Source organism: Scyliorhinus canicula, chromosome 1, assembly GCF_902713615.1.
Source record: "Scyliorhinus canicula chromosome 1, sScyCan1.1, whole genome shotgun sequence".
Classification (NCBI taxonomy): Eukaryota; Metazoa; Chordata; class Chondrichthyes; order Carcharhiniformes; family Scyliorhinidae; genus Scyliorhinus; species Scyliorhinus canicula.
In genome coordinates, this window is record NC_052146.1 from 91,019,069 (window position 1) to 91,045,470 (window position 26,402).

The window sequence follows — 26,402 nt, forward strand, 5'->3', positions numbered from 1 at the left end:
CATTGGGAATTGAAGAGGCACCCTGATCATCTCTGCGGTAGGAACCCTGTGATGTGTGATCCCATTTGGAGGAACCGGTGCAACCCAAGGCTGCCGTGGCACGGGTGCAGTAACCATCCTATGGGGGACTTGACTCCTATGGGGGAGATGCAGGAGGCAGAGAATTCCGACTCTGCAATGGAGGTTCCGTCACCGGATTTTTTCCGATCGGGAGGCTCCCGACGACCAACTGCTGAGGGTGCCGGCGCCGTGATGTTTGACAAGGAAGCGTCAGTTGCCAGTTTGCTATACCTGTCCCTGCTCCAATGATGCCCGACAGGCTGCCACAGGCTAAGAGGTGCAGACCTCCTCCTCCTCCTCTGTCGGACGAGTTTTCAGACTTTCGTAGGCGAGAAATGTTGCAACCCACATGGGACCCATGAGCCTGAGCCAATTAGATTCCACGAGAGGAAATTAGAGTATATAAACCTGGCCTGATTGAGAGCTGGTGTGGTAATCCCATCCGAGACTTGTGTACATTGTCTTTTCATACCTCTATAAATAAGCCTTTTGTTCCCAACGCTTCCCATGTGATTCCTTCTGTGAACTCGATGGTAGGTTTTTCTAAAGTCTTCATAGTCTTAAATAAGTTTACTGAAAAACTATGTACATATATACAGTGAAGAGTTCAAGCTAGAAACTGTCTCCATACTTGCTCGTGCACATGGCTATGTCCACCGGTAGACGGACCCGCTCAGTGTGGATCATACGCTGTTTTGCATCACTTTCCTCGCAGTACACAGTGTCACATTGACCCTATATGTGATAGACCTTTATACTGCATCTGGAAGTCTTTTATTCCAGATTTATGTCATTAAATGAATTAAATTCCCCAGTTGCTGTGGTGGGATTTGGACTCATGTCTCTGGATCATTATTCCATGCCTCTGGATTATTAGCCCAGTAACATAACCACAATGCAACCATTCCCCATAAACCACTGCACCACAAGACAGCTGTAGAAAATGATGGGTTAAAGAAATATGTGCTTCCACAGTGCCGGGGGGGGGGGGGGGGGGGGGCAGATAGAGCATAGGGTGTCCTTATATGCCGATGACTTGCTGTTATACGTGTCAGAACCGAGTGTGTCGATAGGGGGAATATTGGAGCTGCTTCGAGTGTTTGGGTCTTTCTCGGGGTACAAACTAAATCTAGACAGGTGTGTATTTTGTGGTGTCTCGGCCAGGGGTGGGGGCAGGGGTGGGGGAGCTGCCATTCCATAGGGCAGGGACTCACTTTAGGTATCTGGAGGTGCAGGTTGCCCGGGAGTTGGGGGGGGGGGGGGGGGTTCCGCAGGTACAATATTCCTAGTTTGGTGGGGAGAGTGAAAGCAATCTGGCAAGGTGGGATGGTCTCCCTCTGTCACTGGTGGGTCGGGGACGGGCGGTTAAAATGATCGTGTTGCCGCAATTTCTGTTTATTTTTCAATGCTTGCCGATTTTACTGCCAAAGGCTTTTTTCAGAGAGATTGGGGGAAGGATTACTTTGTTCATAAGGGGGGGGGGGGGGGGGGGGGGGGGGGAGGTGGCCAGAGTGAGAAAGGTGCTGCTCCAGAGGGGAAGGCAGGCAGGGGGTTTGGGGCTTCCGATCCTGATGTATTACTACTGGGCGGCTGATGTGCCATCAATGAACACAAGATGAGTAGTGAACGTAACTGAGGCTTTAATAAGCTAAACAGAAAGCCTCCTGGCCTCTGATCCCGAACTGGGGCAGAGGCAGAGACCAGCCACCTTTATACCGAGCCCGAGGGGAGGCGGAGCCATCAGGCAGTGGTTTACCACAATACATGTAATACAGTAGCAGTTTACCACAATACACATATTATATACCACAGTGGTTTACCACATTCACCCGTGTTAAAAAAAAAAGTCCAGCGGGGGTGAAGTGGACTTAAAGGTAAAGTCTGTCGGGGGCCTTAACCTTCCGCCGTGATTGCCTCAGTTCCGGCTGTGGTGTAGGCAGCGATGTCGAGACCTGCACGTCCGGGAGCGTGTTGTACTCTTCCTCACCCAGTAGTTGAATCGGTGGGGGGGGGGGGGCAGTGTATGAGCGGAGGTGGTGGTGATGGTCACTGGTGGGCCTGCGGGTGCCAGACCTTGAAGTAGCTAGGTAGTGGTTGAGGGAGACGGTGTAGGGTCGCGGGTGGTGGAGATGGTCGCTGGGGAACCTGCAGTTGCCAAATATCAGAGGGAGACTGTGTCCTGTCGCCTGTCATGATGTGCCACGTAGGCATAATATGGATTGGCATGGAGGAGCAGGACCTTCTTGACGAGGGGATCTGATTTATGGCTCCTCGCATGTTTCCGCAGGAGGACGGGCCCTGGAACTGTCAGCCAGGATGGGAGCGAGACCCCAGAGGTGGACTTCCTGGGGAAGGCAAACATACGCTCGTGAGGGGTCTCGTGGGTGGCAGTGCACAGGAGTGACTGGATGGAATGCAGCGCATTGGGGAGGACCTCCTGCCAGCGGGAGACTGGGAGACTTCTAGACTATAGGGCCAGGAGGATGGCCTTCCAGACCGTCGCATTCTCACTCTCCACTTGTCGATTTCCCCGGGGGTTGTAGCTGGGCGCCATGCTTGAGGCGATGCCCTTGCTAAGCAGGAACTGACGCAACTCGTCGCTTATGAAGGAGGAACCCCGATCGCTATGGATGGAGGTGGGGAACCAGAACAAGGTGATGAGACTGTGCAGGGCCTTGATGACGGTGGCAGAGGTCATGTCAGGGCATGGGATGGCAAAGGGGAATCTTGAGTATTCCTCAACAATGTTGAGGAAGTACACGTTATGGTCAGTGGAGGGGAGGGGCCCTTTGAACTCGATGCTGAGGCGCTCAAAGGGGCTAGAGGCCTTTACTAGGTGTGCTCTAGCTGGCCGATAGAAGTGTGGTTTGCGCTCCGCGCAGACCTGGTCACGGTCCTGACCTCCTCGATGGAGTAAGGCAGGTTGTGAGCCTTGATAAAGTGAAAAAAAACGGGTGACCCCCGAGTGACAGAGGTCATTGTGGAGGGCCAGAAGTCGGTCTACTTGTGCGCTGGCACACGTACCGCGGGATAGGGAATCTGGGGGGGGGGGGGGCATTGAGCTTCCCCGATTGGTACAAGATCTCATAATTATAGGTGGAGAGTTCAATCCTCCACCTCAGGATCTTGTCGTTCTTGATTTTGCCCCGCTGTGTATTGTTAAACATGAAGGCAACCGACCATTGGTCAGTGAGGAGAGTGAATCGCCTGCCGGCCAGGTAATGCCTCCAATGTTGCACAGCCTCTACAATGGCTTGGGCTTCCGTTTTGACAGAGGAGTGTCGAATTTTGGAGGCATGGAGGGTACGGGAGAAGAAAGCTACGGGCCTGCCGCCTGGTTGAGGATAGCGGCCAGAGCAAAGTCCAACGCATCGCTCTCCACCTGGAACGGAATCTACTCGTCCACAGCGTGCATCGCAGCTTTGACAATATCTGCCTTGATGCGGTTGAAGGCCAGGCAGGCCTCAGCCGTCAGGTGAAAATTGGTGGATTTAATAAGTGGACGGGCCATGTCCGCATAATTAGGGACCCACTGGGCATAGTAAGAGAAGAACCCCAGGCATCTCTTCAGGGTCTTGGGGCAGTGGGGAAGGGGGAGTTCCAGGAGGGGGCGCATGCGGTTGGGGTCGGGCCCGAAGACTCCATTTTCCACCACGTAGCCAAGGATGGCTAGGCGGGTTGTGCGGAAAACATATTTTTCCTTATTGTAGGTGAGGTTCAGGAGTTCAGCGGTGTGGAGGAAGTGCCGGAGGTTTTCGTCATGGTCCTGCTGGTCATGGCCGCAGATGGTGACATTATCTAAGTAAGGGAATATGGCCCGCAGCTCGTACTGGTCAACCATTCGGTCCATCTCTCGTTGGAAGTCCTAGGCCCCATTGATTACGTCGAAGGGGACCCTGAGGAAGTGGTAGATGCGGCCATCTGCCTTGAAGGCAGTGTATTGGCGGTCCTCCAGGCGGATAGGGAGCTGGTGGTACGCGGACTTCAAGTCAACTGTGGAGAAGACGTGATACTGCGCAGTCTGGTTGACCATGTCAGATATGCGGGGGAGGGGGTACGCATTGAGCTGCATGTACCGGTTGATGGTCTGATTGTAGTCGATGACCATGGTGCTTCTCCCCAGTCTTGACGACCACCATATTGGCTCTCCAGGGGCTGTTACTAGCCTCAACCATCCCCCCTCATAGGAGTCGCTGGACCTCCGACCTGATAAAGGCCCTGTCCCGGGCACTGTACCGTCTGCTCCTAGTAGCGACGGGCTTCCAGTCCAGGGTGAGGTTAGCGAAGAGCGAGGGTGGGGCGACCTTAAGGGTCGCAAGGCTACAGACGGTGAGGGGGGGGCAGGAGTCCACCGAACTTTAAAGTAAGGCTTTGGAGGTGGCACTGGAAGTCGAGCCCCAGTAATAGGGCAGCGTAGAGATGGGGAAGGACGCAGAGCTTAAAGTTAGTGTACTCTACGCCTTGTCCGGTAAGGGTCGCGACACAGTACCCCTGGATTTCTACTGAATGTGATCCGGAAGCCAGGGAGATTTTCTGGGTCACGGGTAAAATTGGGAGGGAGCAGCGCCTTACCGTATCTGGGTGTATGAAGCTGTCTGTGCTCCTGGAGTCGAAAAGGCAGGCCATCTCGTGCCCGTTGATCCAGATGGTCATCGTAGATTCTGTGAGGTGATGAGGCCGGGACTGGTCGAGCGTGATGGAGGCGAGCTTCGGAGGGTGATGGGTAGGCCGGTCGGAGATAGCGGAGTCCAGTGTACGACTGGGTGAGCAGGGCCCCCAGGATGCTGCGGAGTGGTCCTAAGGTGGCGGCCACCATGGGTCGCGCGTGGAGGGTGGAGTACAAGATGGCGTCAAAGATGGTGGCCCCCATGGGTCGCGCGTGACGGGCGAAATCGAAGATGGCGGCACCCATGGGTCGCACATGGCGGGTGGCGACAGGCAGCACTGCTGGGCCTAGGAGTTTTAGGGAGAGATCGGGCCTGGCAGGCTTTCGCAAAGTGGCCCTTCCTACCGCACCCATTGCAAGTCGCATTCCATGCAGGGCAGCGTTGTCTGGTGTGCTTACCCTGGCCCAAAAATGGCACTTTGGTCTTCCAGCGTTGGCGGGCTGCTGTGCGGCACAGGCTTGCGCCTCACTCAAATCGGATGATGGCGGCGCCCACAAGGTCCACGAGGGTGCCGTGTGGTCGGAGGTGTAGGCTTCCATGTTCTGGAAGGCCACCTCCAGCGAGTTTGAGAGCTGCATTGTGAAGTTAAAACTCACCACTATTCTTAGAATTCCCCCTATACCAAAAAAAGGGTCGATATTCTAAATGGTGAACAGAGATTCTCACTCCCTGACTCCGATGCAGGGTTTGGTGGGTGCTATTCAGGTCAAACTATATTTTCATGTTATCCCCTGGTATAACCCATACCTTCACCGAAAAATGTTACCTACTTACCCCTTAGTAGCATCGATGTCCTGGGTCCTGCGTTGTTAAGTAAGTAAAGTAGGCTAATAACCACTGTTTCAGGTTAAAACATTTTAGTTATTTTATTATTATTTTTTTTAAAGCTGTAAACACTTTCTTTACAGAAAGGTAAAAAGATCTTGGGCGCAATCCTCCGGAATTACGAAAAATCGGAGAATAGCGGGCGGCGTAAATTTTTACGGACACGCTGGTCCGACGCCCTCCCTCTATTCTCCCCCCCCCCACGCCTGCCCCCCGACACGAATCGCTGCTCGCCGTTTTTTTACGGCGAGCAGCGATTCACCCCTGGCCGATGGGCCGATTTCCAAGGCCTTTACGGCCGTTTTTATGAACGTAAAACACACCTGGTCTGACCGTTCGTAAAAACGGCCGTAAAATCCCGATCTGGGGAACCATGGCACCGATTGGCACGGCCGTACCATGGCCGTGCCAAGGGTGCATTGGGCCCGCGATCGGTGGGCACCAATCGCGGGCAGCGGGTACTTAACCCGCGCACTCTTTCTCCCTCCACCGCCCCGCTAGATCCATTCGCGGGGCGGCTGAGGGGCATACCGGCCCGCGCATGCGCGGGTTTCACGCATATGCGTGATGACGTCATCCGCGCATACGCTTAATTCGTTAAGCCCGCGATGCCGGAGTTCGCGGCCGCGCGATGCTAGCCCCGACCGGGGAGTAGAAACGGTTCCCGGTCGGGGGGGCGGAGGATGGCGTCAAACGCGCCCGTTTTTGACGCCAGCTTCCCGATTTTTCGTAACTCGGGAGAATCGCACACCTTGCTTCTAGATCCTTCCTGTTGGTTGAAGGGACCTTCAGGCCCACCTTGCCAATCAATCTTCTTTAAAGTCTGGTCTCCTTGAGATGTATTCGCTGGTGAACTCGGTTGCTGTGTCCTATCCTTCCCATGTACCGAGCTGTGAGAGCTGGCTCTGCTGACTGTCCCCTTTCTTCGGGTTTATATTCTCTTTCGAAGAGTTATTAAGTTTTAACGACTTTATTGTAAATGAGCTTGTTTCACTTTGATTGTTAAAATGTATCTTTGATGTTAACATTTTAATACAACTAATTATTCATTTTGGGCATAACGTCACCTCTCAGATCTGATTAAAAAATGCTTTGGTTTCAATAGGTGTTACTTTTATTTCTGATTTCGAATTGTTTAATTTTCCAATTGTCCCCAGCTCATAACTTTGCCTTTGATTTTGACTTTAAATTATGTTTCTTGTAGACAGGTCGTTTCCAATTTTCTTTTAATTGACTTGATGTTAGTAGAATTTTACACTTAGAATTGACACCAAATTCGACTGAGCATCATTCATCCTTTCCAGCTGTTTACTAAGAGAGTTCATTTCAATTAAGGTGTGAAACTTTGCTTTTAGCTTTATGCTAAAATTTAACTTGGTTATGACTTGAAAGACCTGCCTGTTTTAAACATTCGTCACTTAATTCAATTGAAACTCTCATCCATGCCTTTCCAGATACTTCCTGAGATAGTTACTTTCAATAAAGGTGTGAGCCATTGTTTTAGCTTAATACATGGATCCTGTGTGTTTGCTAAGCCTGCTTGTGAGAAAGAATCTGCATTTTATAATCCTGCTCTTTGCAGCTGCTATTAATCTTTTGTGGGATCTTTCCCTGTATCCTCTCATGTTTCTCTCAGACCAGATATTGCCAGACTTCCATGTTTCAAATGACACATTTTTCTGTATTTTCAAGAACAACTGTCTCTGGGAGGCCGAGTGTACCCCCTTCTAGCAATCGCTGGCGGATGTAGTTTGATATAATGCCTGCGACATAGGCGTCCCTGATCAACAGCTCCGTGTGTTGTGTAGCCGTCACTGCCTGCCAAGCACAGTACCGGTCGAGTACCCGCAAGGCACGCAGGAATTCGGCTTGTGATTCCCCAGGGCATTGTCGCCTCGTGGCAAGAAGGTGCCTAGCTTACACCTTGTTTACAGACTTTACATATTGTCCCTTCAGCAGCATCATCGCCTCCATATACGAGGGGGCGTCCCTGATGAGAAGGAAAACTTGTGGGCTCACCCGTGCGTTAAGTATCTGCTGCTTTTGGAGGTCGGTGAAGTCTTTGGTGGAGGATCCGAGGTACGCTTCGAAGCAGCTTAGCCAGTGCTCGAATGTTGCAGTGGCGTCGGCTGCCTGTGGATCCAGCTCCAGGCGATCAACCTTGAGTGATGAATTCATCTTAGAAGTTTAGCTTATTAAATTGATGTGCCATCAATGAACACAAGATGAGTAGTGAACGTAACTGAGGCTTTAATAAGCTAAACAGAAAGCCTCCTGGCCTCTGACCCAAACTGGGGCAGAGGTGGAGACCAGCCACCTTTATACAGACCCCAAGGGGATGCGGAACCATCAGGCAGTGGTGTACCACAATACATGTAATACAGTAGCAGTTTACCACAATATACATATTATATACTACAGTGGTTTACCACAGCGGCGAATGTGGAGCAGGTGCGGAGCTGGGTTAGAGGGGTTGATTCCCAGTGGGTCAGACTAGAGGAGAGTTTGTGCAGTGGGTCAGGACTGAAAGCATTAGCAACAGCGCCACTCCCGATGGCCCCGGGAAATACTCAGGGAATACGGTAATAATAGCTTCATTGAGAATTTGGAGGCAGTTTCGCCAACACTTCTGGTTGGGGGCAGGGTCAAGGGAAATGCCGATTCGGAGGAACCACAGATTTGAGCCAGGGAAGTGGGATGGAAATTTTTGGAGATGGGAGGAGAAGGGGTTAAGACACTAAAAGATTTGTTTCTCAGGGGTCGATTTGCAGGACTGAAGGAGCTGGAAGCGAAGTAAGGGCTGGAGCAGGGGGAAATGTTTAGATACATGCAGGTTCGAGATTTTGCCAGAAAGGAGATACAGAGCTTCCTGGTGGAGCCGGCCTCCACATTGGTGGAGGAGGTGCTGACGACAGGGGGACTGGAGTAGGGGGTAGTGCCAGCGGTTTACGGAGCTATTTTGGAAGAGGAGAAGGCACCACTGGAAGGGATCAAAGCAAAGTGGGAGGAAGAGTTCGGAGAAGATATGGAGGAGTTCTGGTGTGAGGTGCTCCGGAGAGTGAATGCCTCCACCTCGTGCGTGAGGTTGGGCCTGATACAGCTGAAGGTGGTAAACAGAGCACACCTCACGAGGGCGAGGATGAGCCGATTCTTTGAAGGAGTAGAAGTTGTGTGTGAACGTTGCGGGGGGTGGGGGCGGGGGAGGGGCCCACTAATCACGTTCATATGTTTTGGTCCTGTCCAAAGCTAGAGGATTACTGGAAGGAGGTCTTAAGGGTAATTTCCAAGGTGATGCACGTGAAACTGGACCCAGGCCCCCGGGAGGCCATATTCGGGGTGTCGGACCAGCCAGGATTGGAAACGGGTGCGGAGGCAGATGTTGTAGCCTTCGCCTCGTTGATCGCCCAAAGGCGGATCCTAATAGGCTGGAGAGCAACCTCTCCATCCTGTGCCCTGGCGTGGCGGGGGGACCTGTTGGAATTCTTGACTCTTGAGAAGGTTACGTTTGAACTGAGGGGAAGGATGGAGGGGTTCTACAATTCATGGGCATTATTCATTATGCACTTTCAAGAACTGGATAACATCGAACATTAGGGCGGGTGGGTGGGACGGTTGGGGGGAGCGGGGCTGTGTGTGTGCTAATGGCGACTATGGGTGATGCAGGAATTTCTGGATGGGTTGGAGTACCCGAGGCTAGGGGAGGGGGACAGGGCTACATGAGAAGGAGCGATAGTGGAGCAGGTGATAAAGGATGTGATTGGGAGGATGCAGTCAGGGAAGGTGGCAGGGCCGGATGGGTTTCCGGTGGAATGTTATAAAAAAATGCAAGGACAAGCTGGCACCCCTGATGGTGGGGATGTTTGAAGAGGTGACAGGGAAGGGGTGTTGCCACAAACTTTGGGGCAGGCGCCTTTTTCCCTGTTGTGAAAAAAAGATAAGGATCCGACGGAGTGTGGGTCGTATAGGCCCATAGCACTTCTGAATGTGGACGCAAAAATATTGGCAAAGGTGCTGGTGAGTAGGCTGGAGGAGTACCTCCCGAAGGTGATAGGTGAAGATCAAACAGGGTTCTTGAAAGGGAGGCAGCTCTTTTCAAACGTTAGAAGGGTATTGAACATCGTTATGGCACTGACAGAGGGGAATAAAACAGAGGTGGGTGTGGCATTGGACGCTGAGAAGGCATTTGGCCGGGTAGAATGGGGGTACTTGATTTCAGTTTTGGAGCGGTTTGGGGTTGGACCAAGATTTTTGAACTGGGTAAAGCTATTACATAAGGAGCCAAGGGCGTGTGTCCGCACAAACATCATCAGATCGAGATACTTTTCTCTCCACCGTGGGACTAGGCAGGGATGTCCTATGTCCCCCCTGCTGTTTGCACTCGCGATTGAGCCGTTGGCCATCGCATTAAGAAGTTCGGGGGTGTGGAAAGGAATAGTGCTGGGGGGGGGGGGGGGGTGGAGCATAGGGTGTCCTTATATGCTGATGACTTGTGTTATATGTGTCGGAACCGAGTGTGTCGATAGGGGGAATATTGGAGCTGCTGCAAGTGTTTGGTTCTTTCTTGGGGTACAAACTAAATCTATACAAGAGTGAGTATTTTGTGGTGTCTCAGCTGGGGGTGGGTGAAGGGGTGGGGGGGGGGGGGGGTTACCATTCCATAGGGCAGGGACTCACTTTAGGTACCTGGGGGTGCAGGTTGCCCGGGAGTGGGGGGGGGGGGGGGGGGGGGGTGCTCCGCAGGTACAACATTTCTAATTTGGTGGGGAGAGTGAAAGCTGATTTGGCAAGGTGGGATGGTCTTCCTCTGTCACTGGCGGATTGGGTACAGGCAGTTAAAATGAACGTGTTGCTGCGATTTCTGTTTATCTTTCAATGCCTACCGATTTTCCTGCCAAAGGCTTTTTTCAGGGAGATTGAGGGAAGGATTATGTCATTCATATGGGGAGGGAAGGAAGCCAGAGTTAGAAAGGTGCTGCTACAGAGGGGAAAGCAGGCGGGGGTTTGGGTCTTCCGAACCTGATGTATTACTACTGGGCGGCGAATGTGGAGGAAGTGCAGAGCTGGGTCAGAGGGGTTGATTCCCAGTGGGTCAGAATGGGGGAGAGTTTGTGCAGGTGGTTGGGATTGAAAGCACTAGCAATAGCGCCGCTCCCGACAGCCCCAGGAGATACTCAGGGAGTCCGGTAATAATAGCTTCATTGAGAATTTGGAGGCAGTTTCGCCAACACTTTGGGTTGGGGGCAGGGTCAAGGGAAATGCCAAATCGGGGGAACCACAGATTTGAGCCAGGGAGGTGGGATGGAAATTTTCGGAGATGGGATTAAGACACTAAAAGATTTGTTTCTTAGGGGTCAATTTGCAGGACTGAAGGAGCTGGAAGCGAAGTAAGGGCTGGAGCAGGGGGAAACATGCAGGTTCGAGATTTTGCCAGAAAGGAGATACAGAGCTTCCTGGGGGAGCCGGCCTCCACATTGCTGGAGGAGGTGTTGACGACCGGAGGACTGGAGAAGGGGGTAGTGTCGGCGGTTTACGGAGCTATTTTGGAAGAGGAGAAGGCACCACTGGAGTGATCAAAGCAAAGTGGGAGGAAGAGTTGGGAGAGGATATGGAGGAGGGGTTCTGGTGTGAGGTGCCTCCACCTTGTGCGCGAGGTTGGGGCTGATACATCTGAAGGTGGTATACAGAGCACACCTCACGAGGGCGAGGATGAGCCGATTCTTTGATGGGGTGGAAGATGTGTGTGAATGTTTTGGGGGGTGGGGGCCCGCTAATCACGTTCATATGTTTTGGTCCTGTCCAAAGCTACAGGATTACTGGAAGGAGGTTTTTTGGGTAATTTCTAAAGTGGTGCAGGTGAAACTGGACCCAGGCCCCCGGGAGGCCATATTCATGGTGTCAGACCAGCCAGGGTTGGAAATGGGTGTGGAGGCAGATATCATAGCCTTCACCTCGCTGATCGGCCGAAGGCGGATCCTGTTGGGATGGAGAGCAGCCTCTCCACCCTGTGCCATGCTGTGGCAGGGGGGCCTGTTGGAATTCTTGACTCTTGAGAAGGTTAAGTTTGAACAGAGGGGAAGGATGGAGGGGTTCTACAATTCGTGGGCATTATTCATTATGCACTTTCAAGAACTGGATAACATCGAACATTAGTTGGGGGTTTGGGTGGGAGGGTTGTGGGGAGGAGCAGCGTGTGTTAATGGTGACTATGGGTAATCCCTGATTCCTTTTTGTCATTTGTTTGTGTGAACATGCGGGCTAATGTTTGGGGTTTTGTGGGAGGATGGGATCGTTGTTTTTGATGTGGGGATTGACATATTTGTTACTGATTATTGTTTATTGTTGGTCGGTGTAAATTTGGGAGAAAATGTGAAAAAGGAGGAGAATAAAAAATATTTTTAAAAAGAGATATGTGCTTCTCTAGTTTCAGACCAGAGATATTTCCCTTGGCCTTGCAAGCGGAGAGACCTGAGACGCACAAGTACTCTGCAATGTTGATGCAAGCTCCTACTAAGCAGTGGAATGATCAGGCCTGCAGTGAAGAAAGTGTTCAGGAACAACTTTCTTTCTCAAAAGCATAAAAAAATTGCCTAAAATAAACAAGCGAGTTAAGTAATTGGAAAGTATGACTAAAAACCTACCAAAAAACCAGAACTTACTTTGGAGAAATGTATGAGTGATCAGGAACTAGAGTTCGACCTGTTATTTGTGCACTGTGAAGACTTGAAAGACATAAATGGAGCAGATTGTATTCCAATTTTAAGTATGAAAGCTAGCAAATTAACTCTAATAGCCCACACATACATAAAAACTTGCAGCCTTAAACAGACAGTTGGCCAGAGCAGACTAGATCCCTCTTTGCATCTGCTGTAGGCGGGAAATGGACTGCAAAATTTAAATGATGCACAACGGTTAAAATTGCCAAAGGCCTCCTGTTGATGGCTGGGCCCGGGAACTAGCGCGTCTGAGCAACGTTTAGCCCAAAATCCATTCTGAATGAAAATATTCCACCTGTATCTGAGCCTAATATATGTTGTGAAGGAATCTTACCTGGGACATTACTTTCCAATAGTATCACTTTGCTACTGCAATATGTAACTGGTTGTGAAACAATTTCGAACATTCTGAGCATCTGATAAGGCACAATGTAAGTGGAAAGTCTTCCACTGGAAGGAAGATTACTGCTTTTCCCTTACTTAGTGCAGTCTAATGTAAATGGTAGTCACTACCATTCTGCACGATGTGTTATTAAATCCTTGGCCATAATTTATTTTCTGTGGGAAGATTTTTCTGTGGGAAGATTTTCCAGTGATTCTGCAGAGATTTGCTGAGTACGTGTTGCTTATAGTGCTGACCTTTACTTGAGCGTATTGCATGAAAGGGAAACGTTCACACACACGCACACATGGACATAACACACAGAAGACATGGGCACGTCATACAGTCAGGCTATGGTCTTCTGGGATCTCACAAGTTTAAAGGTGTATGTGATTTAATTGGACCTATAGGTTTCTCAACCTGTTAGATTTCACCCTTCTAGAAAATCATCCCCAAGGTTATGGCTAGAACATCATCTGGTTGTTTTTAATGGATGTAATGCTTGTCTTCTTCAACTATGAACCCTTCTCTGAACATAGGAACAGGAGTAGACCATTCAGCCCCTCTAGCCTGTCCCGTTATTCAATGAGATCATGGCTGATCTATGGCCTAACCTCATATACGGCGGCACAGTTTTTAGCACTTCTGCCTCACAGCACCAGGGACCAGGTTCAATTCCAGCCTTGGGCAACTGTCTGTGTGGAGTTTGTACATTCTCCATTTGACTGCGTGGGATGCCTCTGGGTGGTCTGGTTTCCTCCCATAGCCCAAAGTTGTACTGGTTAGGTGGCTTGGCCATGATAAATTGTCCCTTCATGCCCAAACGTTGAGTTGGGGTTACTGGGTTACAGGGAGAGGGTCGGGCGTGGGCCAATAGGGTGCTCTTTCAGAGACTCAGTGCAGACTCGATGGGCCGTATGGCCTCCTTCTGCACTGTCGGGATTCTATGATACCTGCCTTTGGCCCATATACCTTAATATTTTTGCTTAACAAAAATCTATCTCAGATATAAAATTAACAACTAATCTAGCATTGATTGCTGTTTGTGGGAGAGAGTTTCAAACTTCTACCACCCGTTGTGTGTAAAAGTGCTTCCTAACATCTCTCCTGAACGGTCTGGCCTTAATTTATAGACTCTGCAATACATTCAACCTTAACTCTGTCCTCCAGATCCCTGCAGTGCATTTTCCTGCTCTATCTGAGAGGAATGTTTGAAGTTTATTTTATTCTGTTAATTTTTAAATTTATATTGATCTTGTCGATCCATTAAATAGCTCATTCAAACGGAAGGCAGAATGGATTGAAACCCTCCTTTGCTATGATCTATCTCTTGCATATAGAGTGCACTTGTCACTTTTCTTGTACACTTTATGTCACATTCTTTCCTGAGTTTTAAGAGTACTTGAGAAATATGGAAACATGGTAAGTTTGTGGCACAGAATGAGGCCATTTGGCCCATAATATCTGTGTGGAATGAAAAAGATACTTTCCAAGTCATGGTCTGTTACCTTGTAGGTTACTGTTTTTCAAGTGCATATCCAAGTGTTCTTTAAATATGATGAGGGTTTCTGCTTCTCCCACCCTTTCAGGCAGGCAATTCTAGATCCTCTAATCCTTCCAGCAATTTAAATGTATGTCCCCATGTTATTGACCTCTCTGCCAATGGAAATGAAGCCCTCCTGTCTACTCTGTCCAGGTCCCTCATCATTTTATACACCTCCAATACATCTCTCTCCAGTCGCTTTTGCTCCAAAGAAAACTACTCCAGCTAATCCAATTTTCCCCATTGATAACATTCTCTTTTTCTAATATCGTCTTACTCAATAGGCAATGCAGCAGAGTTTCAGCTTTGTTTAAAGGTGTGAATGTGTGATCACTCACAGACTGTTTCACTGAGTTCCAAGTTCCAAGGGGTAGTCTCTCCACAGATTGACAACTGATTCAAGAACAATTTCAAAATAGAATGGCACGTCTCAAATTGTCTCCAGGTTATCTTTCTGAGCCTTGAATGATGAGGAGAAATTCTTGTTTTGTCAAACAGGATCTTGGTAAATTACTTTTGACATCCGGATTGACGGGAAGGACTTTAGCATTTGGAGTTGAGACGGAATATATTAATCAGCAGAAAGTGTTCCATCTGGGACATTAACATGAAGATATTACATAAGACTAACAGAGCAGAAAGTGGCCATTTGGCCCAACCACTTCATGTTAGTATTTATGGTCCACACAAATTTCCTCCTCCTTCTTTTAACTCTATCTGCATATCCTTCTGTTCTTTTCTCCCTTATCTATTTACAGAGGTGATCTACAACAAGTCACACCACGCCTTGGGCACAGTACCATGACCAATGTGGGGGGGGGGGGGGGGGGGGTCTGCCCCATCAGACTTTTATTGGGTCCCCGTAGATTGTGAAACAGGCTGGTCCAAACGTTGAGGAGTGTGCATGAGGAATGAGATGTGACTAAGCGAGGACGGAGAGAGGTAGAGGGTGAAGATCCCGTGCTTTACTTTTGCGAAAAACGGTGCAGCCAGCAGGTTTCTCGACCCAGGGCTGAGGGCAGGCCAGCCAGCAACAGCGAGGCGAGTCATCAGGCGAAAGCCACGAGCCAAGGTCAGCCAGCCGGTCAGCAGTGAGAGGCGGCTTGACCCAGTCAGGGCTGAGAAGGACAGGGCAGTCAGCGAAGTGTCAGGCGTCGAATCAAGCCATACCAGCATGAGGTGGTGACGGGGAGGCAGGAGGTGGCCTTAAAGTCCCCAGGCAAGTTAGTGAGAAAACAAAAAACACAAGCATTTTGAAAATAATCAGAGGTCTTTTATGAAATTGATGCTTTATTTAACAAAAATTATGTTCTTAATACAAGCACCTTTTTGAAAAAGCATTGTCACCAGGACAATATTTTTCCCATGTGTGACCCTACTTTGTGAATCAACCCTGTACTGAATGTTTGCCTGCAGATTAATGGTGGGACAAAGCATCTCAAAACATTATAAAAAGTAGAAATTTGCAAATTCACAAATGTTTAAGCATACTGTTATTTAGTATATTAGTGTATTTTTGTGGCTTGCGCCATTGTGTTCTGTGGGGCGAGGTTAGATGGGTCAAGAGGGATGTGACATCATGGGGGGGGGAATCAGAAATGAAGGCCAGTGTTGGGCCCCACAAAGTGTAAATCCGCTTCTGTGTATTTATCTATCTTCCCCTTAAATGTACCTACGCTATTGACAAAATAATCAGAGGTGACATAAGGAAAAACATTTTTCGCATTCAATGGTTAAGATTTAAAATGCATTGAATCAATGGTTGCTTTCAAGGGGGAATATATGAATACCCGAGGGAGGAAAATAATTCAAGGAAACTGGGAAGGAAGGGAGTGCAGCCCCTATGATTCTATGAAGAATGTGTTTTATGATGTGCACACATAGCACAAATAACACACACACATATGCACATTATTTTGTTCCTTGGCCAGACCCTGGCTTGTGGCAGAGAGATCTGATTAGGAGCCAATGATGTCTTACTTATGTTATGGGAGCGGCGTTTTCAGAACCCCAAAATGTACCCTGGAGTTCAACCAACCTCACCCTTTAATGTATTGTTGCTTTTGAAGCACACGGCTTGGTATCCAGGTGTGATAGTATAATGAGGGACACGTGAGTTTTTAAACACAAAACAATGTTTATTCCATGAACTCAAATTAACCTTTTAAAATAAACATTGGATCTCTGAACACCCCTTACTTCAAAGATAACCCCTAAAATAATACAACACTAAATAATCCCTCAAAATGTTCCTTCATACCCCCAAAAGACTTCACCTTTAACAACAGACATGAGGTTACATTCAATATACTTATAGTCTTTGGATTTTCAGACATCAACAGAATAGTTCTGTGTTTTCTTCTTGCAGCTTTTTGCAAAACACACAAACATTCCCAGCTTTCTCCTCAAACCGGCTTTCTCCTTTCATTTTGAAAACCTTTCGGTTTGTTGTTTTAACTCACAGCAAACCAGCCAGGCACTTTTCAGCTGCTTTCTCAAACTGAAACTAAACACTGCAAAATGGCTGAGCTAAAAACCCAGCTCCACCCACACTCTGACATCACTTCAGTAATATGAGCTGCCCCATTTCTTAAAGGTACATTGCTTAAACATTCATTTCTTAAAGGTACTCTCAGATGACACTTAAAGTAGATACATTTTGAGATTCAAGATGGTTACTAAGTGAATAAAGGTACAGGATTTCATGGGTTTTAAACAAACAAAAAATAAATTTTACATATTCAGAAAGATAAAACAGTTGACAATATTTATCTTGTACTCCAACATTCGGGTTAAGTGTAAATTAACAGGCAAACTGTGTCAAACATGCCACACAACTCAATAGCTGACAGATGCGACCAAAAAGATTTCATGGATTTCTCAACAACCCACCCAGAAGTCCGTCATACTGTGACTCAACTAATCTCACTGAAACTCTGGACAAAATTCTCTACCTCGCAATCCCGGAAACGCGAATTATGATCAGGTGGAGAATCAGGCATCCGATCAAAATTGAGGTTAGTGCGCATCGAGTCTGCACCAACATGCCTCTGAAACACCCTATCCAGACCCACGCCCCTGCCCTATCCACATAACTCCATTTAACCCTTGGACACTAAGGGGCAATTTAGCAAGGCCAATCAACCTAAACAGCACATAGAACATAGAACAGTACAGCACAGAACAGGCCCTTCGGCCCTCGATGTTGTGCCGAGCCATGATCACCCTACTTAAACCCACGTAACCCGTATACCCGTAACCCAACAATCCCCCCATTAACCTTACACTACGGGCAATTTAGCATGGCCAATCCACCTAACCCGCACATCTTTGGACTGTGGGAGGAAACCGGAGCACCCGGAGGAAACCCACGCACACACGGGGAGGACGTGCAGACTCCACACAGACAGTGACCCAGCCGGGAATCGAACCTGGGACCCTGGAGCTGTGAAGCATTGATGCTAACCACCATGCTACCGTGAGGCCACATCTTTGGACTGTGGAAGGAAACCAAAACACCCAAAGGAAATGTCGGTAGCAAGGTGGTGCAATGGCTAGCACTGCTGCCTCGCAGTACCAGGGACATGGGTTCAATTCTGGCCTTGGGTGACTGGCTGCTTGCTTCCCTCCAGGAGCTTTGGTTTCCTCCCACAATCCAAAGATATGCAGGTTAGCTGGATAGGCCATGCTAAGTTGCCCCTTAGTGTCCAGGGATATACAGGTTAGGTTTTGGGGATAGGGCGGGGGAGTGGACCCAGGCCGGGTACTCTTTCAGAGGGTTGGTGCAAACTCAATGGACCGAAGAGCCACCTTCTACACTGTAAGAATTCTGTGGTTCTATTCTATGTTTCTTGGAAACCCATACAGACACAAGGAGAAAGTGCAAACACCACACACTTACCCAAGATCCGAATTTAACAAGGGTCCCTGGTGTTGTGTGGTATCAGTGCTAACCAGCATGGCACTATGTTATTATGTTTATGCCTTATTTACTTCAATTATCTTATTCATTTATAATGATCTCATAATTAAATGTTGTGTTTTGATGTTTCAGTAAGACATTTACAGTGCAGAAGGAGGCCATTTTGCCCATTGAGTCTGCACCGGCTCTTGGAAAGAGCACCCTACCTCCACCCTATCCCCATAACCCAGTAACCCCACCTAACACTAAGGACAATTTGGACCCTAAGGGCAATTTATCATGGCCAATCCACCTAACCTGCACATCTTTGGGCTGTGGGAGGAAACCGGAGCACCCGGAGAAAACCCACACTCGCACGGGGAGAACGTGCAGACTCCACACAGACAGTAACCCAAGCCGGGAATCGAACCTGGGACCCTGGAGCTGTGAAGCATTTGTGCTAACCACTATGCTACGTGCTAGCTTTGTAGAAGCTTGTAAATTTTAATGTAAAAAATTTATTGACAAATACTTTCATAAATACAAAACAGTTAACAATTAACTTAACATTTATCTTTATCAGCTGAACAATGACATTAAACTACTTCAACTTTTACACATTTCTTGCAATAAAATATATTTTCTCACTTAAGCACCACAGTCAATAAAATATATTCCCCCGCAGAAACACAACAGTTCTGTCTATTTGTAAAGTGGGAGACGATGGGGAGAGTTTTGACATATCAATTATTAATAATAATAATATTTATTAGTGTCACAAGTAGACTTATATTGAAACTACAATGCAGTTACTGTGAAAATCCCCAATTTCCCACATTACGGCGTCTGTTTGGGTACTCTGAGGGAGAATTCAGAATGTCCAATTCACCTAACGAGCACATCTTTCGGGACTTGCTATTAATGTTACAAGCTCACAAGCTCATTAATGTTAGAAGCAGAATTCCGAAAGTACAGTGTCCTGGCAGACATCTCCTCGGACTTCATTTTGGGTTGTCCTTTGACAATACACTTTTTGGCGTGGCTGATTGATTCGCTGCAATACCTGTCGGATAGTGCACTTTAGCTTACACAAGGCTCAGCTAAGGCATTAAACTTTGTTGAATAATTTTAAGTAATCACTGAGGCTTGTAAGGATGAACATTACACCAGAGAGACTCTTAAATAACACAGCTTAAATTACCTTATAAAATCCAAATGCACTTCAGCTCTCAGTCAACTGGGAGGACAGTTGTGCTAACTGTTATACGTTTAGCTGATGTTGTATGAAGAGACAAAGGTTCTGCTCCTTCCCACAAATGCCTTTAATTTACTTCAACAGACTCTGCACAAAACTCTAACATCACATCAACTGACACAAGTGACCAGCACTGTGCGAGATAAGACCTTTACCCGGGTCCACGTTGTTGTGTTAGGTACACTGGTCTAACACTGGCTGCAACGGGATGCAGCTTCAATCAGAAAGATACTCCAGACCTTGAAGTTAGTTCAATCAGGTTTATTGAACTAATAGCACAGTTAGCACAGTTCTCTGTCAGTTCGACTCTCTGCTAACTTAAGTGTGGTTACTCTGTCTGACTGAACCAGACTTACTCTTAGCCACGTGGTGGAGGTGTGAGATTGTAACAACACCCTTGACTGACTCTCTGGATGTTCATCAGTGGAACAAGGTGGAGTGTGAGTGCCTCGTGTCTTTTATAGTCAGATCCCACCCCTGAGTGTCCTGCCTGCTCATTGGTCATGTCCTGTTCTCTGTGTCCATTCGCTGATTGTCTGTATATCAGTATGTGTGTGTCTGCATATCATGACACACGTTGTTGGTTTGGGCGTTGTTGGGTTCGTCTCAGCTGGGCTCGTGCTTCTGGAATGGCCGCGGGTCCTTGAACTTGGTTGTTCTGCTGCAGTTGGTCGCACACAGGCCTGTCCCAAAAGAGATCGATCTCTAGTGCGCAGGGCATTTCATCTTTCCTCTCTTTCGCATCCTTTTGGGCGGTCCTTACTCTGGGTCCAATGGATGGATAAGGTTTTCAATCACCATAATCAATCTCAGCCAATTAGGGGGCGGATGCCTTGATAGCTGGGCGGGTCATAGCTATCATTTTCCCAGGCATGTAGGCCTTTCCAAATAAAGGGGGGGGGGGTGGCGCCGATTAGTCTGCTACTGTTGTAACTCCTTGATTCAAACTCTATTGTTCTGGGGGAAATGGTGATCGACTCTTAATGGATACAAGTTTCAGCCAAGTCTGGTTTCTTTGCACAATACACAGAGGCTGTGTACCTGTCTGAGTCCCAAATTGACCACTATTCCCATGGTCCTTTGCAGGTGACCATTTTGCATGGCTGCAGTACTCAACTCTAAGACATCAAAACTCACGTCCGGTCTAGTCTGTCTACCTAACCAGTTCAGTTGCCCAATGAAACTTTGTAGTTGTTCTATTTCCATCTTTGAAACCATTGCATTTTTTTGTGAAACCCGGCCATGGCTAATTGCTATTGAGCTGATGCTTTCCAAATAAGACTGCTGACATAAAGTTGCCCCTAACCTAGTCTGTCCGATTTCCAGTCCAATATATTTAAATGCACCAGAAGCCTGACTTCCAACCCTGAATTCTTTCCTCAAACCAGAGATTACAATAGCTTCAAAATCACTAGTCCCACCCCGTAAAAAATCATCGACATGCATCATAAAGATAACAAAAAGATTTCCTTTATTGTGCCAGTAAAACATTGCCGGATCTACTTTCAACTGGCAACAGCCTAACTTTAACACAACTGGCCTTACTGAAGAATACCAGACTCTTGATGTATCGTTTAATCCATATACACAGTTGTTCAACTTCCAGAGTACCCCTTCTGTGTTAGCTGCCTCTTTAGGAGGACGGAGAAAAATGTCTTTCTGGAGCTGATGCTGCTGCAAGAAGGCAGCTTTTATATCTATAGATTTGCATTCCCATGCCTTTGTGGCTAATAGAGCCAAAATGATCTTTAAAATAACCTTTGCTGCCGGAGGTGAATCTACCCTTAAATCCTGATCTTCTAAGTTTTCTTCAAATCACCTCCCACAAGCCTGGCCTTTGCCTTATAATTTTCATCCGGAAGAAACTGTTCCGTGCAAATCCATCTTTGGGATAAAGCTCTTTGTCCCCTATCCGGTACTTCCATGTATACCCCAAATTCACTCCAACTATGCAGTTCTTGCTGTTTGGCATCTTTGATAACTTTTTCATCTAACTTATTGGAAGCCACCAAAATCTAACGTGCATGTGGGCTTCTACTCCTATTAGTATTTGTAGGCTTATTCATGTTCCCAGATCTTGATAAACTATGTCCCCTCTCCTGCCTGATATCTCGTTCTGTACTGCTACTGCTTGATCTTTCCCTTCTGCTGTGGGATGTCCTTTCAATAGTTCTCAAACTTTTCCTGTGGACCTGTTCACTATCCAATGTACTTTCTGAACTACCACTCCATTTCTGTGCCCTCCATTTTTGAACTTTGTGTTCTCAATCCCTTGTCTTGACTCCCTCCCCTGAATGCTGTACATTCAACCAATGTTTATACTTTCCCGTGGCCTTCCCAGCTCTACTAATAACAGTTGCACCCTGCCATTGACTAGACCCTTCAGGCAAGTATGTCATTTTTGTACCAACTTTTGGCAGTTGCCCTTTCGGAAAAATGGCCTGTTCTAAATCATCAGAAGTGTTGTGTTCCTCTACAGAAACCCTGTCTATATCAGTTAACTGGTCCTCATAGTTCTGTAACACATGTGTACCAGATGACCCTGGTTCCTCGTCATGTCTGTCTGCTCTGTCTAAATTTGAAAATTTGTAATCTGTACCCATTATCTTTTTTTTTATAAATGTTTTTATTCAGTTTTCGTATTTTATATTGAACAAATTACAAATTGTTAGGAGAGAGAAAAAAAAAAACAAACAAAAACAAACACGCAAAAATTAACATACATATTTACAGGTAAGCATCTTCGTAGTAGTAACTGCGCCCCCCCCCCCCCCCCCCCTCAACATGTTTATTTAGCTTGGTTTTGGGCCTTAGCTAGCCATCGAACCCCCGTAACGAACCTGTAGCCCCCCCCCCCCCTCCCGCTACCTTCCCCCGACTATTCTTCCTCTTGTACATTGGCCACAAATAGGTCCCGGAACAGTTGCATGAATGGCTCCCACGTTCTGTGGAAGCCGTCGTCCGACCCTCGGATGGCAAATTTGATTTTCTCCATTTGGAGAGATTCCGAGAGGTCGGACAGCCAGTCCGCAGCTCTGGGCGGTGCTGCTGACCGCCAGCCAAACAGGATTCTACGGCGGGCGATCAGGGAGGCAAAGGCAAGGGCATCCGCCCTCCTCCCCAGGAATAGATCTGGCTGTTCTGAAACCCCGAAGACCGCCACTATCGGGCATGGCTCCACCCTCACTCCCACCACTTTGGACATTACCTCGAAGAAGGCTGTCCAGTACTCCACGAGTCTGGGGCAGGACCAGAACATGTGGGCGTGGTTGGCCGGGCCTCTTTGGCACCGTTCACATCTGTCTTCCACCTCCGGGAAGAACCTACTCATACGGGTTCTTGTTAAGTGGGCTCTATGTACCACTTTTAGTTGCGTCAGGCTGAGCCTTGCGCACGTGGAGGTGGAGTTGACCCTATGCAGTGCTTCGCTCCAGAGTCCCCACCCGATCTCCATCCCCAGGTCGTCCTCCCATTTCCTCCTTGTTGCGTCCAGTACGGTGTCGTCCCTATCTACCAGTCGGTCATACATGTCACTACAGTTCCCTTTCTCTAGGATACTTGCGTCCAGTAGGTCTTCCAGTAGTGTCTGTCGTGGCGGTTGTGGGTACGTCCTTGTCTCCTTTCGTAGGAAGTTTTTGAGCTGCAGGTACCGTAGCTCGTTCCCCCCAGCTAGCTGAAATTTCTCTGTCAGTTCGTCCAGTGTTGCGATCCTGTCGTCCGTGTATAGGTCCCTGACTGTCAGTGTCCCCCCGTCCTGCCTCCACCTTTTGAAGGTGGCGTCGGTCAGTGCTGGTTTGAACCTATGGTTGTTGCAGATGGGAGCCCTGTTCGACATTTTGGTCAGGCCAAGTTGCTGCCGCAGTTGGTTCCAGGATTGGAGGGTGGCTGTCACCACTGGGCTGCTGGAGTGTTTTTTGGGTGGGGATGGGAGTGCTGCCGTGGCGAGGGCCCGGAGGGAGGTTCCCATGCAGGAGGCCTCCTCCGCACGCACCCACTCAGCTTCTGGCTCCTGGATCCATCCCCTTACTCGCTCGGCTGTTGCTGCCCAGTGGTAGAATTGTAGATTCGGGAGGGCTAACCCTCCCCTGGTTTTTGTTTTTTGTAAGACCTTCTTTGGGATCCTAGCATTTTTACCCCCCCATACGAACGCCATGATGAGTTTGTCCAGCGCTTTGAAAAAGGCCTTGGGGATGTAGATCGGAATGGATCTAAACAGGAAGAGGAACCTGGGCAGTACGTTCATTTTGATCGTCTGAACTCTCCCAGCGAGGGAGAGCGGGAGTGTGTTCCATCTTTGCAGGTCCTTTTTAACTTCCTCCGTCAGGCTGGTGAGGTTCCATTTGTGGATCCCTTTCCAGTCATGGGCTATTTGGATCCCCAGGTAGCGGAATTTATATCGGGCTTGTTTGAACGGCAGCCCCTTTAGTGCTGCCCCCCCGCCCCCCCTTGCGGGTGTAATGGGAAGATCTCACTTTTGCTCATGTTGAGTTTGTAGCCCGAGAAGGCTCCAAACTCTTTCAGGAGCGCGATGATTCCGTCCATGCTGCTTTGTGGGTCCGAGATATAGAGGAGCAGATCATCCGCATAGAGTGAGACTCTGTGCTCTCTACCTCCCCTTCGGATCCCCCTCCAATTTTTTGCTGCCCTGAGCGCGATTGCTAGCGGTTCGATTGCTAGTGCGAACAGCAGCGGGGACAGTGGGCATCCTTGTCTGGTGCCCCTGTGCAGCTGGAAGTATTGGGAGTTGGTATTGTTGGTCTGTACACTCGCCATGGGAGCGTTGTACAGGAGCTTTACCCAAGCTGTGAACCCTGTTCCAAGCCCGAACCGCTCCAGTACCTCTATGAGGTATATCCATTCGACTCTGTCGAAGGCCTTTTCTGCGTCCAGGGAGACGATCACCTCTTGTGTTCTCTCCCCGGAGGGGGTCATTATCACGTTCAGCAGGCGCCTGATGTTCGCGGTCAGCTGTCTACCTTTGACAAAGCCCGTCTGGTCCTCTGTGACCACCTCAGGTACACAGTCTTCTAGCCTTTTGGCTAGGATTTTGGCCAGTATTTTGGCGTCTGCATTCAGCAGAGATATGGGTCTGTATGACCCACATTCCGTTGGGTCTTTGTCTTTCTTAGGTATCAGCGAGATTGAGGCCTGTGCTAACGTGGGTGGCAACGTGCCCCTAGCTAGCGAGTCTGTGAACATCTCCCGCATGTGCGGGGCCAGCGCTGTCGCAAATTTTTTGTAGAAGTCCGCCGGGAATCCGTCCGGTCCCGGCGCCTTCCCCGCCTGCATGGAGCTAATGCTCTCCATGATCTCTCCCAGTGCTAGTGGTGCTTCCAGATCCCGTTTTCTGCCCTCTCCCACAACTGGTATGTTCAGTCCGTCAAGAAACCGGTTCATCCCAGCCTTCCCCGTTGGGGGCTCTGAGGTGTACAGCTCTTGGTAGAAGGCCTTGAAGGTTTTGTTAATCTTCTCTGGTTCTGTTTCCAACGTGCCTCTGGTATCTCTGATTTGCGCAATTTCTCTGCTGGCTGCCTGCTTTCTCAGCTGGTGGGCCAACAGGCGGCTGGCTTTGTCTCCGTGTTCGTATAGGGCCCCGCGTGCCTGGCGGAGTTGGTGTACTGCTTTCTTGGTGGAGAGCAGGTCAAAGTTCCTTTGTAATTCTTTTCTCTCCGCCAGGAGTTCTACAGTCGGGGCCTCGGAGTATTTATGGTCTACCTCCAGTATGGAGTCGACCAGCTTCTGCCTAGCCACCCTTTCCTCCCTATCTCTTTGCGCTTTGTAGGCTATGATTTCCCCTCTTAGTACGGCCTTAAGCGCTTCCCAGAACGTGGAGGGTGAGACCTCCCCGTTTTGGTTGATCTCAGTGTACTCCGCTATGGCCTGCGCTATCCTTTCGCTGAAGGCCTTGTCAGCTAGTAAGGCACCGTCCAACCTCCATTTGGGGCGCTGGGCCCTTCCCGTCTCTAGCCGCACATCCATGTAGTGTGGAGCGTGGTCTGATATCACAATTGCGGAGTATTCCACCTTGTCTATCTCTGGAAGCACCGTTTTCCCCACCACAAAGAAGTCAATTCTGGTGTACACGTTGTGTACTGGGGAGAAGAAAGAGAATTCTTTCTCCCCCGGGTGGGCGAATCTCCAGGGGTCTACTGCTCCCATCTGCTCCATATAGTGGCTGAGTTCCCTTGCCATGTTTGAGGTTTTCCCCGTTCTGGGGTTTGATCTGTCCGTCGTTGGGTCCTGTACACAGTTGAAGTCCCCCCCCATGATTAGTCGGTGCGTCGCTATGTCCGGGATTTCTGCCATGGTCTTTTGGATGAAGCTCGTGTCGTCCCAGTTGGGCGCGTACACGTTAACTAGAACTACCGGCGCCCCATCCAGGGCCCCGCTGACCATGACATACCGTCCCCCTGGGTCCGTAACCGTCTTTGTCGCCCTAAACATTGTCCTCTTGCCAATCAGGATCGCCACCCCCCTGGCCCTTGCCCCATAACAGGAATGATAGGTTTGTCCCACCCAGCCCTTTCTTACCCGCAGTTGGTCCTGCTCCCTCAAGTGCGTCTCTTGGAGGAAGACTATGTCGGCCCTCATGTTTCTAAGGTGGGTGAGGACTCTAGATCTCTTCACTGGGCCGTTAAGTCCCCTTACGTTCCAGGTGACTATTCTGGTGGGGGGCTTCTGCCCCCTTGCTCCTGTGGGGTTAACCATATTTGTCCGGTGGACGCGCCCCTGCCCTCTGGGGTTTCCCTATGTTAGGGGGCCGTCCAGGATGTCCACTATCACTGCTCTCCCCATGCGGTCGGGTCCCTGCGCTCCGGGGTTCCCCCTTGTCCCGGGGACACCCGCCATGGCCGTCCACTTTGTGTCCGCCACGCGGGTAGTCCCCTGCACTCCGGGGGGCCCCTTCACCCACAGACCGTACTGGGTGGGTGCTTGCAGCAGTTCCCTGTTTCGAGCCCTTGTCTGTGGCACTTTGTGGCCCTATTCCCTTACTGGCCTCTTTTGTCCCTTCGTCCCTGCGTTTCCCCTCCCTGGTCTCTCGCCCCCCGGGTGCCC